General features: G+C 41.8%; 1 non-coding gene across 1 annotated transcript; it reads right to left on the bottom strand.

Moving 5' to 3' along the window:
• Positions 1 to 271: 271 nt before the first annotated feature.
• On the bottom strand, positions 272 to 379 carry LOC130978458 (small nucleolar RNA R71). Its single transcript, XR_009086100.1, has one exon. It is a non-coding gene; the product is annotated as a small nucleolar RNA R71 (small nucleolar RNA).
• Positions 380 to 11,860: the final 11,481 nt, after the last annotated feature.

The raw sequence follows: 11,860 nt of genomic DNA, 5'->3' as shown, positions 1-11,860 counted from the left end.
TCAATTAGTTTCTCTAATGCAACAGAATTACAAGTTCCATGGACTTCCACTGGAAGATCCTCATCAGTTTTTAGCTGAATTCTTGCAAATCTGTGACACTATCAAGACTAATGGGGTTGACCCTGAGGTCTACAGACTTATGCTATTCCCTTTTGCTGTAAGAGACAGAGCTAGGACATGGTTGGACTCACAACCTAAAGAAAACCTGGACTCATGGGAAAAGCTAGTCAATGCCTTCTTGGCAAAGTTCTTTCCACCTCAAAAATTGAGTAAGCTTAGAGTGGAAGTCCAAACCTTCAGACAGAAGGATGGAGAATCCCTCTATGAAGCTTGGGAAAGATACAAACAATTGATCAGAAAGTGTCCATCCGACATGCTTTCTGAATGGAGCATCATAGGTATTTTCTATGATGGTCTCTCTGAACTATCCAAGATGTCTTTGGATAGCTCTGCTGGAGGATCTCTTCATCTGAAGAAGACGCCTACAGAGGCTCAAGAGCTAATTGAAATGGTTGCAAATAACCAATTCATGTACACTTCTGAAAGGAATCCTGTGAACAATGGGACTAATCAGAAGAAAGGAGTTCTTGAGATTGATACTCTGAATGCCATTTTGGCTCAGAACAAGATATTGACTCAACAAGTCAATTTGATTTCTCAAAGTCTGTCTGGAATGCAAAATGCACCAAGCAGTACTAAGGATGCTTCATCTGAAGAAGAAGCCTATGATCCTGAGAACCCTTCAATGGAAGAGGTGAATTACCTAGGAGAACCCTATGGAAACACCTATAATTCTTCATGGAGAAATCACCCAAATTTCTCATGGAAGAATCAAGAGAGACCTCAACAAGGTTTCAACAACAATAATGGTGGAAGAAACAGGTTTAGCAATGGCAAGCCTTTTTCATCATCTTCTCAGCAACAGACAGAGAATTCTAAGCAGAACCCCTCTGACTTAGCAACCATGGTCTCTGATCTAATCAAAACCACTCAAAGTTTCATGACTGAAACAAGGTCCTCCATTAGAAACTTGGAGGCACAAGTGGGACAGCTGAGCAAGAAAGTTACTAAGCTCCCTCCTAGTACTCTCCCAAGCAATACAGAAGAAAATCCAAAAGGAGAGTGCAAGGCCATCAACATGGCCAAATTTGGAGAGGAAGGAGAGGAAGTGAACGCCACTGAGGAAGACCTCAATGGGCGTGCACTGACCTCCAATGAGTTCCCCAATGAGGAACCATGGGAATCTGAGGCTCAAAATGAGACCATAGAGATTCCATTGGACTTACTTCTGCCTTTCATGAGCTCTGATGAGTATTCCTCCTCTGAAGAGGATGAGTATGTCACTGAAGAGCAAGTTGCTAAATACCTTGGAGCAATCATGAAGCTAAATGACAAGTTATTTGGAAATGAGACTTGGGAGAATGAACCTCCTTTGCTCACCAAAGAACTGGATGACTTGTCTAGGCAGAAATTACCTCAAAAGAGACAAGATCCTGGGAAGTTTTCAATACCTTGTACCATAGGCACCATGACCTTCAAGAAGGCTCTGTGTGACCTAGGGTCAAGTGTAAACCTCATGCCTCTCTCTGTAATGGAGAAGCTAGGGATCCTTGAGGTGCAAGCTGCAAGAATCTCATTAGAGATGGCAGACAACTCAAGAAAACAAGCTCATGGACTTGTAGAGGATGTTTTGGTGAAGATTAAAGACCATTACATCCCTGCTGATTTCATAGTCCTAGAGACTGGGAAGTGCATGGATGAAACCATCATCCTTGGCAGACCCTTCCTAGCCACAGCAAAGGCTGTGATTGATGTTGATAGAGGCGAACTGATCATTCAAGTGAATGAAGAATCCTTTGTGTTTAAGGGTCAAGGATATCCCTCTGTCACCATGGAGAGGAAGCATGAAGAGCTTCTCTCAATTCAGAGTCAAACAGAGCCCCCACAGTCAAACTTTAAGTTTGGTGTTGAGAGGCCACAACCAAACTCTAAGTTTGGTGTTGAACCCCCACATTCAAACTCTAAGTTTGGTGTTGGGAGGTTCCAACATTGCTCTGAGAAAATGTGAGGCTCCATGAGAGCCATCTGTCAAGCTACTGACATTAAAGAAGCGCTTGTTGGGAGGCAACCCAATGTTATATTTTATCTATTTCTTTTGTTATTTTATGTTTTTTGTAGGTTGATGATCATAAGAAGACACAAAATCAATTGAAAAAGCAAAAACAGAATGAAAAACAGGAAGAAAAACAGCACACCCTGGAGGAAGAACCCACTGGCGTTTAAACGCCAGTGAGGCTAGCAGTTGGGCGTTTAACGCCCAGTCTGGCACCATTCTGGGCGTTTAACGCCAGAAAGGGGCACCAGACTGGCGTTAAACACCAGAAAAGGGCAAGAACCTGGCGTTAAACGCCAGGAATGGGCACCAGCCCGGCGTTTAACGCCAGAAATGGCTTAAAACGTGATTTTGAATGCCATTTGGTGCAGGGATGACTTTTCCTTGACACCACAGGATCTGTAGACCCCACAGGATCCCCACCAACCCCACCACTCTCTCTCCCTTCTTAACCCATTCACCAATCACCTCAACTCCTCTTTCCCAAAAACCCTTCACCTATCAAATCCCATCTTTCTCTTCACCACTCACATCCATCCTTCATAAAACCCCACCTACCTCACCATTCAAATTCAAACCACTTTCCCATCCAAACCCACCCCCTCTCCTATATATACCCTTCTTCACCCCTTCATTTTCACACAACCTAAACACCACTTCTCCCCCTCTTTGGCCGAACACAAAAGCCACTCCCTTCTTCCTCATTTCTTCTTCTTCTACTTTCTTCTTTCTTCTTTTGCTCGAGGACGAGCAAACCTTTTAAGTTTGGTGTGGTAAAAGCGTTGCTTTTTCGTTTTTCCATAACCATTTATGGCATCCAAGGCCGGAGAAACCTCTAGAAAGAGGAAAGGGAAGGCAAAAGCTTCCACCTCCGAGTCATGGGAGATGGAAAGATTCATCTCAAGGGTGCATCAAGACCACTTCTATGAAGTTGTGGCCTTGAAGAAGGTGATCCCCGAGGCCCCTTTTTCACTCAAAAAAGGTGAATATCCGGAGATCCGACATGAGATCCGAAGAAGAGGTTGGGAAATTCTTACCAACCCCATTCAACAAGTCGGAATCTTAATGGTTCAAGAGTTCTATGCCAATGCATGGATCACCAAGAACCATGATCAAAGTGTGAACCCGGATCTAAAGAATTATCTTACTATGGTTCGGGGGAAATACTTGGATTTTAGTCCGGAAAATGTAAGGTTGGCATTCAACTTGCCTATGATGCAAGGAGATGAACATCCTTACACTAGAAGGGTCAACTTTGATCAAAGGTTGGACCAAGTCCTCACTGACATTTGTGAAGAGGGCGCCCAATGGAAGAGAGATTCAAGAGGGAAGCCGGTTCAATTGAGAAGGCATGACCTCAAACCCGTGGCTAGAGGATGGTTGGAGTTCATCCAACGCTCAATCATTCCCACTAGCAACCGGTCCGAAGTTACTCTAGACCGGGCCATCATGATTCATAGCATCATGATTGGAGAAGAAGTGGAAGTTCATGAGGTTATAGCCCAAGAACTTTATAAGGTGGCGGACAAGTCCTCTACCTTAGCAAGGTTAGCCTTTCCTCACCTCATTTGTCACCTCTGTTATTCAGTTGGAGTTGACATAGAGGGAGACACCCCTATTGATGAGGACAAGCCCATTACTAAGAAGAGGATGGAGTACACAAGAGACCCCACTCATCATGAGATCCCTGAGATACCTTAAGGGATGCACTTTCCTCCACAAAACTATTGGGAGCAACTGAACACCTCCCTAGGAGAACTGAGTTCCAACATGGGACAACTAAGGGTGGAGCATCAAGAACAATCCATCATCCTCCATGAAATTAGAGAAGATCAAAGGATCATGAGAGAGGAGCAACAAAGACAAGGAAGAGACATTGAGGAGCTCAAACACTCCATAGGATCTTCAAGAGGAAGAAAGAGCCGCCATCACTAAGGTGGACCCGTTCTTTAATCTCCTTGTTCTTTATTTCCTTTTTTTCGAAAATTAATGCTTATGTTTGTCTATGTTTGTGTCTTATGATCATTAGTGTCTTAGTGTCTATGCCTTAAAGTTATGAATGTCCTATGAATCCATCACCTTTCTTAAATAAACAATGTTCTTAATTGAAAAAGATAAGAATTGCATGAATTTTGAATTTTATAACAGTTTGATTATTTTGATGTGGTGGCAACACTTTTGTTCTCTGAATGTATGCTTGAACAGTGCATATGTCTTTTGAATTTGTGGTTCATGAATATTGGCTCTTGAAAGAATGATGAAAAAGGAGACATGTTACTGAGGATCTGAAAAATCATAAAAATGATTCTTGAATACAAAAAAAAAAAAGAGAGAGAAGCAAGCGAAAAAAAAAAAGAAAAAAAAGGAAGAGAAAAAGAAAGAATAAAGTTGTGATCCAAGGCAAAAAGAGTGTGCTTAAGAACCCTGGACACCTCTAATTGGGGACTCTAGCAAAGCTGAGTCACAATCTAAAAAGGTTCACCCAATTATGTGTCTGTGGCATGTATGTATCCGGTGGTAATACTGGAAGACAGAGTGCTTTGGGCCACAGCCAAGACTCATAAAGTAGCTGTGTTCAAGAATCATCATACTTAACTAGGAGAATCAATAACACTATCTGGATTCTGAGTTCCTAAAGAAGCCAATCATTCTGAGTTGCAAAGGATAGAGTGAGATGCCAAAACTGTTAAGAGGCAAAAAGCTAAAAGCCCCGCTCATCTAATTAATACTGATCTTCATAGATGTTTTTGGAATTCATTGCATATTCTCTTCTTTTTATCTTATTTGATTTTTAGTTGCTTGGGGACAAGCAACAATTTAAGTTTGGTGTTGTGATGAGCGGATAATTTGTACCCTTTTTGGCATTGTTTTTAGTATGTTTTTAGTAGTTTTAGTTGAGTTCTTAGTATATTTTTATTAGTTTTTAGTTAAAATTCACTTTTCTGGACTTTACTATGAGTTTGTGTGTTTTTCTGTGATTTCAGGTATTTTCTGGCTGAAATTGAGGGACCTGAGCAAAAATCTGATTCAGAGACTGAAAAGGACTGCAGATGCTGTTGGATTCTGACCTCCCTGCACTCGAGGTGGATTTTCTGGAGCTACAGATGCCCAATTAGCGCGCTCTCAACGGCGTTGGAAAGTAGACATCCTGGGCTTTCCAGCAATATATGATAGTCCATACTTTGCCCAAGATTTGATGGCCCAAACCGGCGTTCAAAGTCACCCTCAGAAATTCCAGCGTTAAACGCCGGAACTGGCACCAAAATGGGAGTTAAACGCCCAAACTGGCATAAAAGCTGGCGTTTAACTCCAAGGAGAGTCTCTACACGAAAATGCTTCATTGCTCAGCCCAAGCACACACCAAGTGGGCCCGGAAGTGGATTTCTATGACATTTACTCATCTCTGTACACCCTAGGCTACTAGTTCTCTATATATAGGACCTTTTACTATTGTATTAGAGAGCTTTTTGATCATGTTTTATGATTGAACTCACTTTGGGAGGCTGGCCATTCGGCCATGCCTAGACCTTGTTCTTATGTATTTTCAACGGTGGAGTTTCTACACACCATAGATTAAGGTGTGGAGCTCTGCTGTACCTCGAGTATTAATGCAATTACTATTGTTCTTCTATTCAATTCCGCTTGTTCTTTGTCCAAGATATCACTTGTTCTTCAACTTGATGAATGTGATGATCCGTGACACTCATCATCATTCTCACCTATGAACAAGGTGACTGACAACCACTTCTGTTCTACAAGCAAACAAGGCTCTAGTGTTTATCTCTTGGATTCCTGATACACGATGCATGGTTGATCGCCTGACAACCGAGTGCTCGCCTGACAAACGAGCCAGCCATTCCGTGAGATTAGAGTCTTCATGGTATAGGCGAGAACTGATGGCGGCATTCAAGAGAATCCGGAAGGTCTAACCTTGTCTGTGGTATTCTGAGTAGGATTCAATGATTGAATGACTGTGACGTGCTTCAAACTCCTAGCAGGCGGGGCGTTAGTGACAGACGCAAAAGAATCACTGGATTCTATTCCGGCTTGACCGAGAACCGACAGCTGATTAGCCATATGCTGTGACAGAGCATAGGAACATTTTCACTGAGAGGATGGGAGGTAGCCACTGACAACGGTGAAACCCTTGCATAAGCTTGCCATGGAAAGGAGTAAGAAGGATTGGATGAAGACAGTAGGAAAGCAGAGAGACGGAAGGGAAGGCATCTTCATACGCTTATCTGAAGTTCCTACCAATGAATTACATAAGTACCTCTATCTTTATCTTTATGCTTTATTCGTATATCATTATACCCATTTGAGTCTGCCTGACTAAGATTTACAAGGTGACCATAGCTTGCTTCATACCAACAATCTCCGTGGGATCGACCCTTACTCGCGTAAGGTTTATTACTTGGACGACCCAGTGCACTTGCTGGTTAGTTGTGCAAAGTTGTGTTTATGCCATGGTATTGAACACCAAGTTCTTGGGGCCATTACTAGGGATTATTTGAGTTGTGAAAAGTAGTGATCACAATTTCGCACACCATGCGCACGCACACCCCTGTGCGGACGCACACACGCCCTATTTTTCAAATTTTGCTTCGTTTTCAACTATTCTACTTCCCCAATAAGGTTGTAAGCTTATATAACTCCATTTTAAGACCTTTGGGCCTAGTTTTGGGTATTAAAACATGGGACATAACTTAAAGGTCCTAGTACATGATTTTATGATAGATTAGAAAACGGAGGCCTAGGTTTCTGGTGTGCTGAGAATGGTTTGACGTCAGGAAAAGGATGATTGAATACATGAGATGAGGAATGATGAACTTTGATATTTAGAAACTAAGTTATGAATGGAAAGTGGTTGAGATGAGTCGAGGACTTGGATTGAGATGATGGATCTATGTATACTGAAAGTGTTTTTCCAAAACCACTGATATGTTGCTTTCACTGTGATTATGAGACGCTATGCACCCGGCAGGAACGGTGGTTAATCCCGCCTGTCGAGGTAGCAGCGGTGGCATAAGGACGGTGGTTAGTACCTCTTGAACTTAGATGTGAGGACAGAGGCAAGAGATCTCACTCGCATCCCTTCGGAACTATAGGGCGTGCAGGTGCCGGTACCTGGACAGTGATCCGGGCACTATATCTCGGGGTTCCCATAAGAGAAAATTCGAAGGGCGACATCTCCATGGAGATGTTTCGGGTTGGTAGTTGAACCGACAATGTGATATCACAGCCAGTAGGGCAGGCATTCATCATATGCATTTTTTATCAGTTTATATGTTTTTATTACTTGTAATGGCTTGCCTAATTGAATAACATGCTTACCTGCTATTTGACTTAATTGCCTTATATGCTTCTACTTGTGTTTTACTTGTATTGTATATACTTGTGCTTTATTGGAGTTGAGGAGGTTCGGAAGGCGGGGGCGATGGGATCGGGTGGTGAAGGCTGTGGGATAGGGGTGTTTGAATAGAGTAGAAATTCCCTAAGATAGATTACCCTGTTACGGTACTATGGTTAAGTTGTGTTAAGGATTTACATATTATGTAGTTTTGGTTTAGTATGCTTTAAGCTTGAATTCTTGTGATGGATATGGAGTCTAGGATTGCCTTTGGCGTTGGTGGACGAAATTGTGATCACTTATTCTTTTGATTTGCATTTAAAGGATGTTTACTCTTAGGACACTGTTTATTTTCTTCACAACTTCGTTCAACTAACCAGCAAGTGTACTGGGTCGTCCAAGTAATAACCTTACGTGAGTAAGGGTCGAATCCACAGAGATTGTTGGTATGAAGCAAGCTATGGTCACCTTGTAAATCTCAGTCAGGCGTATTAAACATTATTTATGGGTTCGAGGATAGGAATAATAAAATAGAAAATAAATAATAAAAAGGATAGAAATACTTATGTAGATTCATTGGTAGGAATTTCAGATAAGCGGAATGGAGGTGCTGTAGAGCTCACGGACGCCTGCTCTCCTATTCCTTCTACTCAATCCTTCTTACTCATTTCCATGGCAAGCTTTGTATAGGGGTTCACCATCAGCTGTGGCTACTTTCAATCCTCTCGGGGAAATATCCTATGCGGCTGTCACTCGCACAGCTAACCAGTCTGGAGGCATCACCCATGGTTGATGGCTACATCCCATCCTCGCAGTGAAAGCTAATGCTCACGCACTCTGTCACAGTACGGCCAATCACCGGTTGGTTCCCTCCCCTACTGGAATAGAATCCATTGATTCTTTTGCGTTGTCACTACGCCCAGCAGGTTACAAGTTTGAAGCACGTCACAGTCATTCATTACCGGAATCCTACTCGGACACCACAGACAAGGTAGACTTTTCGGATCCTCATAAATGCCGCCATCCATCTAGCTTATACCACGAAGATTCTGTTGGGGAATCTAAGAGATACACATTCAAGCTTCTTTGCATGTAGAACGGAAGTGGTTGTCGATCACGCGCGCTCATAAGTGAGAATAATAATGAGGGTTATCTAACTCATCACATTCATCATGTTCTTGGGTACGAATGAATATCTTGGAATAAGAATAAAAGAGGAATTGAATAAAAGAAAGTAGAATTTCATTAATACTTGAGGTACAACAGAGCTCCACACCCTTAATCTATGGTGTGCAGAAACTCCACCGTTGAAAATACATATGCATAAGGTTCAGGCATGGCCGAATGGCCAGCCCCCTAAAACGTGATCAATGATCTCCTAAGATGAAGAATAAAATAAAACTGAGACCAAAGATGTCTAATACAATAGTAAGAGGTCCTATATATACTAGACTAGCTACTAGGGTTTACATGAGTAAGTAATTGATGCATAAATCCACTTCCGGGGCCCACTTGGTATATGCTTGGGCTGAGCTTGATCAATCCACGAGCTGAGGCTTATCTTGGAGTTGAACTCCGAGTTATGACGTGTTTTGGGCGTTCAACTCCGGATCATGACGTTTTTCTGGCGTTTAACTCCAGACAGCAGCATGAACTTGGCGTTTAACGCCAAGTTACGTCGTCATTCTTCGAATAAAGCATGGACTATTATATATTGCTGGAAAGCCCTGGATGTCTACTTTCCAACGCCGTTGAGAGCGCGCCAATTGGAGTTCTGTAGCTCCAGAAAATCCATTTCGAGTGCAGGGAGGTCAGAATCCAACAGCATCAGCAGTCCTTTTGTCAGCCTTTTTCAGAGTTTTGCTCAAATCCCTCAATTTCAGTCAGAATTTACCTGAAATCACAGAAAAACACACAAACTCATAGTAAAGTCCAGAAATGTGAATTTAACATAAAAACTAAGGAAAACATCCCTAAAAGTAGCTTAAACTTACTAAAAACTATATAAAAACAATGCCAAAAAGCGTATAAATTATCCGCTCATCACAACACCAAACTTAAATTGTTGCTTGTCCCCAAGCAACTGAAAATCAAATAGGATAAAAAGAAGAGAATATACTATAAAGTCCAAAATATCACTGAATATTAATTTAATTACATGAGCGGGACTTGTAGCTTTTTTGCTTCTGAACAGTTTTGGCATCTCACTTTTTCCTTTGAAGTTCAGAGTGATTGGCATCTCTAGGAACTTTAGAATTTTGGATAGTGTTATTGACTTTCTTAGTTGAGCATGTTGATTCTTGAACACAGCTACTTATGAGTCTTGGCCGTGGCCCTAAGCACTTTGTTTTCCAGTATTACCACCGGATACATAAATGCCACAGACACATAACTGGGTGAACCTTTTCAGATTGTGACTTAGCTTTGCTAAAGTCCCCAGTTAGTGGTGTCCAGAGCTCTTGAGCACACTCTTTTGCTTTGGATCACGACTTTAACCACTCAGTCTCAAGCTTTTCACTTGGACCTTCATGACACAAGCACATGGTTAGGGACAGCTTGATTTAGCCGCTTAGGCCCGGATTTAATTTCCTTGGGCCCTCCTATCCATTGATGCTCAAAGCCTTGGATCCTTGCTTTAGAATTTTCGCCCCTTCTCTTTTTTTTTTTCACTGCTTTTTCTTGCTTCAAGAATCAATTTCATGATGTTTTTCAGATCATCAATAACATTTCTCTTTGTTCCTCATTCTTTCAAGAACCAACAATTTTAACACTCATAAACAACAAGATCAAAAGACATATGCACTGTTCATTCATTCATTCAGAAAACAAAAAGCATTGTCACCACATCAATATAATCAAACTAAATTCAATAATAATTTCGAAAATTATGTACTTCTTGTTCTTTTGAATTAAAACATTTTTCTTTTTAAGAAAGGTGAAGGACTAATGGAATTTATTCATAGCTTTAAGGCATGGTTACATACTAATGATCATGAAATAAAGACACAAAACATAGATAAACACAATAATTAAAAACCGAAAACAGAAAGAAATAAAGAACAAGGAATGAATCCACCTGAGTAAAGGTGGCGCCTTTTTGAAGGTCCAATGGTGCTCTTTGAGCTCTTTTATGTCTCTTCCTTGCTTCTGTTGAATGATCCATAATAATTTTAGTGTTTCCACCCTTAGTTGCTTCCAATGTTTGTGTGGAGGATAACTTATCCCCTGAGGTATCTCAGGGATCTCTTGATTTGCAGCCACATGTTCTAACCAACTGAGCTATTCCAGCTTACATGAGTTATTCCATCTCCCAAGACTCAGAGGTGGAAGCTTTTTGTCTTCCCTTTGAGGTTTCTCTGGCTTTAGGTGCCATTAATGGTAATGGAAAAGCAAAAAAGCTATGCTTTTACCACACCAAACTTAAAATATTGCTCGCCCTCGAGCAAGAGAAGAAAGAAGAGAAGAAGAAGAAGAAGAAGAATATGGAGGAGAGGGAGGGGAGATGGATTCGGCTCTATGGGTGGGATTGGGTGGGAAGGAGAAGTTGAATTTTTGAAGGTGAGTGGGGTTTATGGGAAAGAGTGAGTGGTGAATGAAAAATAGAAAGAATGGCCATGAATGGAGAGAGAGAGAGCGAGGTAGGTGGGGATCCTGTGGGGTCCACAGATCCTGAGGTGTCAAGAAATACCATTCCTGCACCAAATAGGCATGTAAAATGCCTTGGCACACCATTCTGGCGTTTAAACGCCCATTGGTGCACATTCTGGGCGTTCAACGCCCATGTGATGCATGTTTCTGGCGTTGAACGCCAGTTTCATGCTTGTTCCTGGCGTTCAGCGCCAGTTTGTCCTTTCTGTGCACCATCCTGGCGTTTAACGCCAGGTTGTTGCTTGTTTTGGGCGTTCAGCACCAGAATGGTGCTCTGTTCTGGCATTGAACGCCGGCCAGATGCACCTTCTGGGCGTTGAACGCCAGCCCGTGCGCCCTCCAGGGTGAAAAATTTTTTTTCTTCTGTTTTTGACTCTATTTTTAATTTTTTTGATTTTTTTGTGACTCCTCATGATCATGTACCTAATTAAACACAAAAATAACAATGAAACAAAGTAAAATAAAATTAGATAAATAAAATTGGGTTGCCTCCCAACAAGCGCTTCTTTAATGTCAATAGCTTGACAGTGGCTCTCATGGAGCCACAAGGTGATCAGGTCAATGTTAGTGTATGATTGTCCACACCAAACTTAGAGTTTGGATATGGGATCTTAACACCAAACTTAGAGTTTGGTTGTGGCCTCACAACACCAAACTTAGAGTTTGACTGTGTGGGTTCTTCTTGACTCTGAACTGAGAGAAGCTCTTTATGCTTACTCTCTTTTGTCACAGAGGGATGGCCATGTGCT

This window comes from Arachis stenosperma, chromosome 4 (assembly GCF_014773155.1).
Source record: "Arachis stenosperma cultivar V10309 chromosome 4, arast.V10309.gnm1.PFL2, whole genome shotgun sequence".
NCBI lineage: Eukaryota > Viridiplantae > Streptophyta > Magnoliopsida > Fabales > Fabaceae > Arachis > Arachis stenosperma.
Note: the sequence above shows the minus strand (reverse complement) of the source record. Positions and strands in the feature narration are given on the sequence as shown.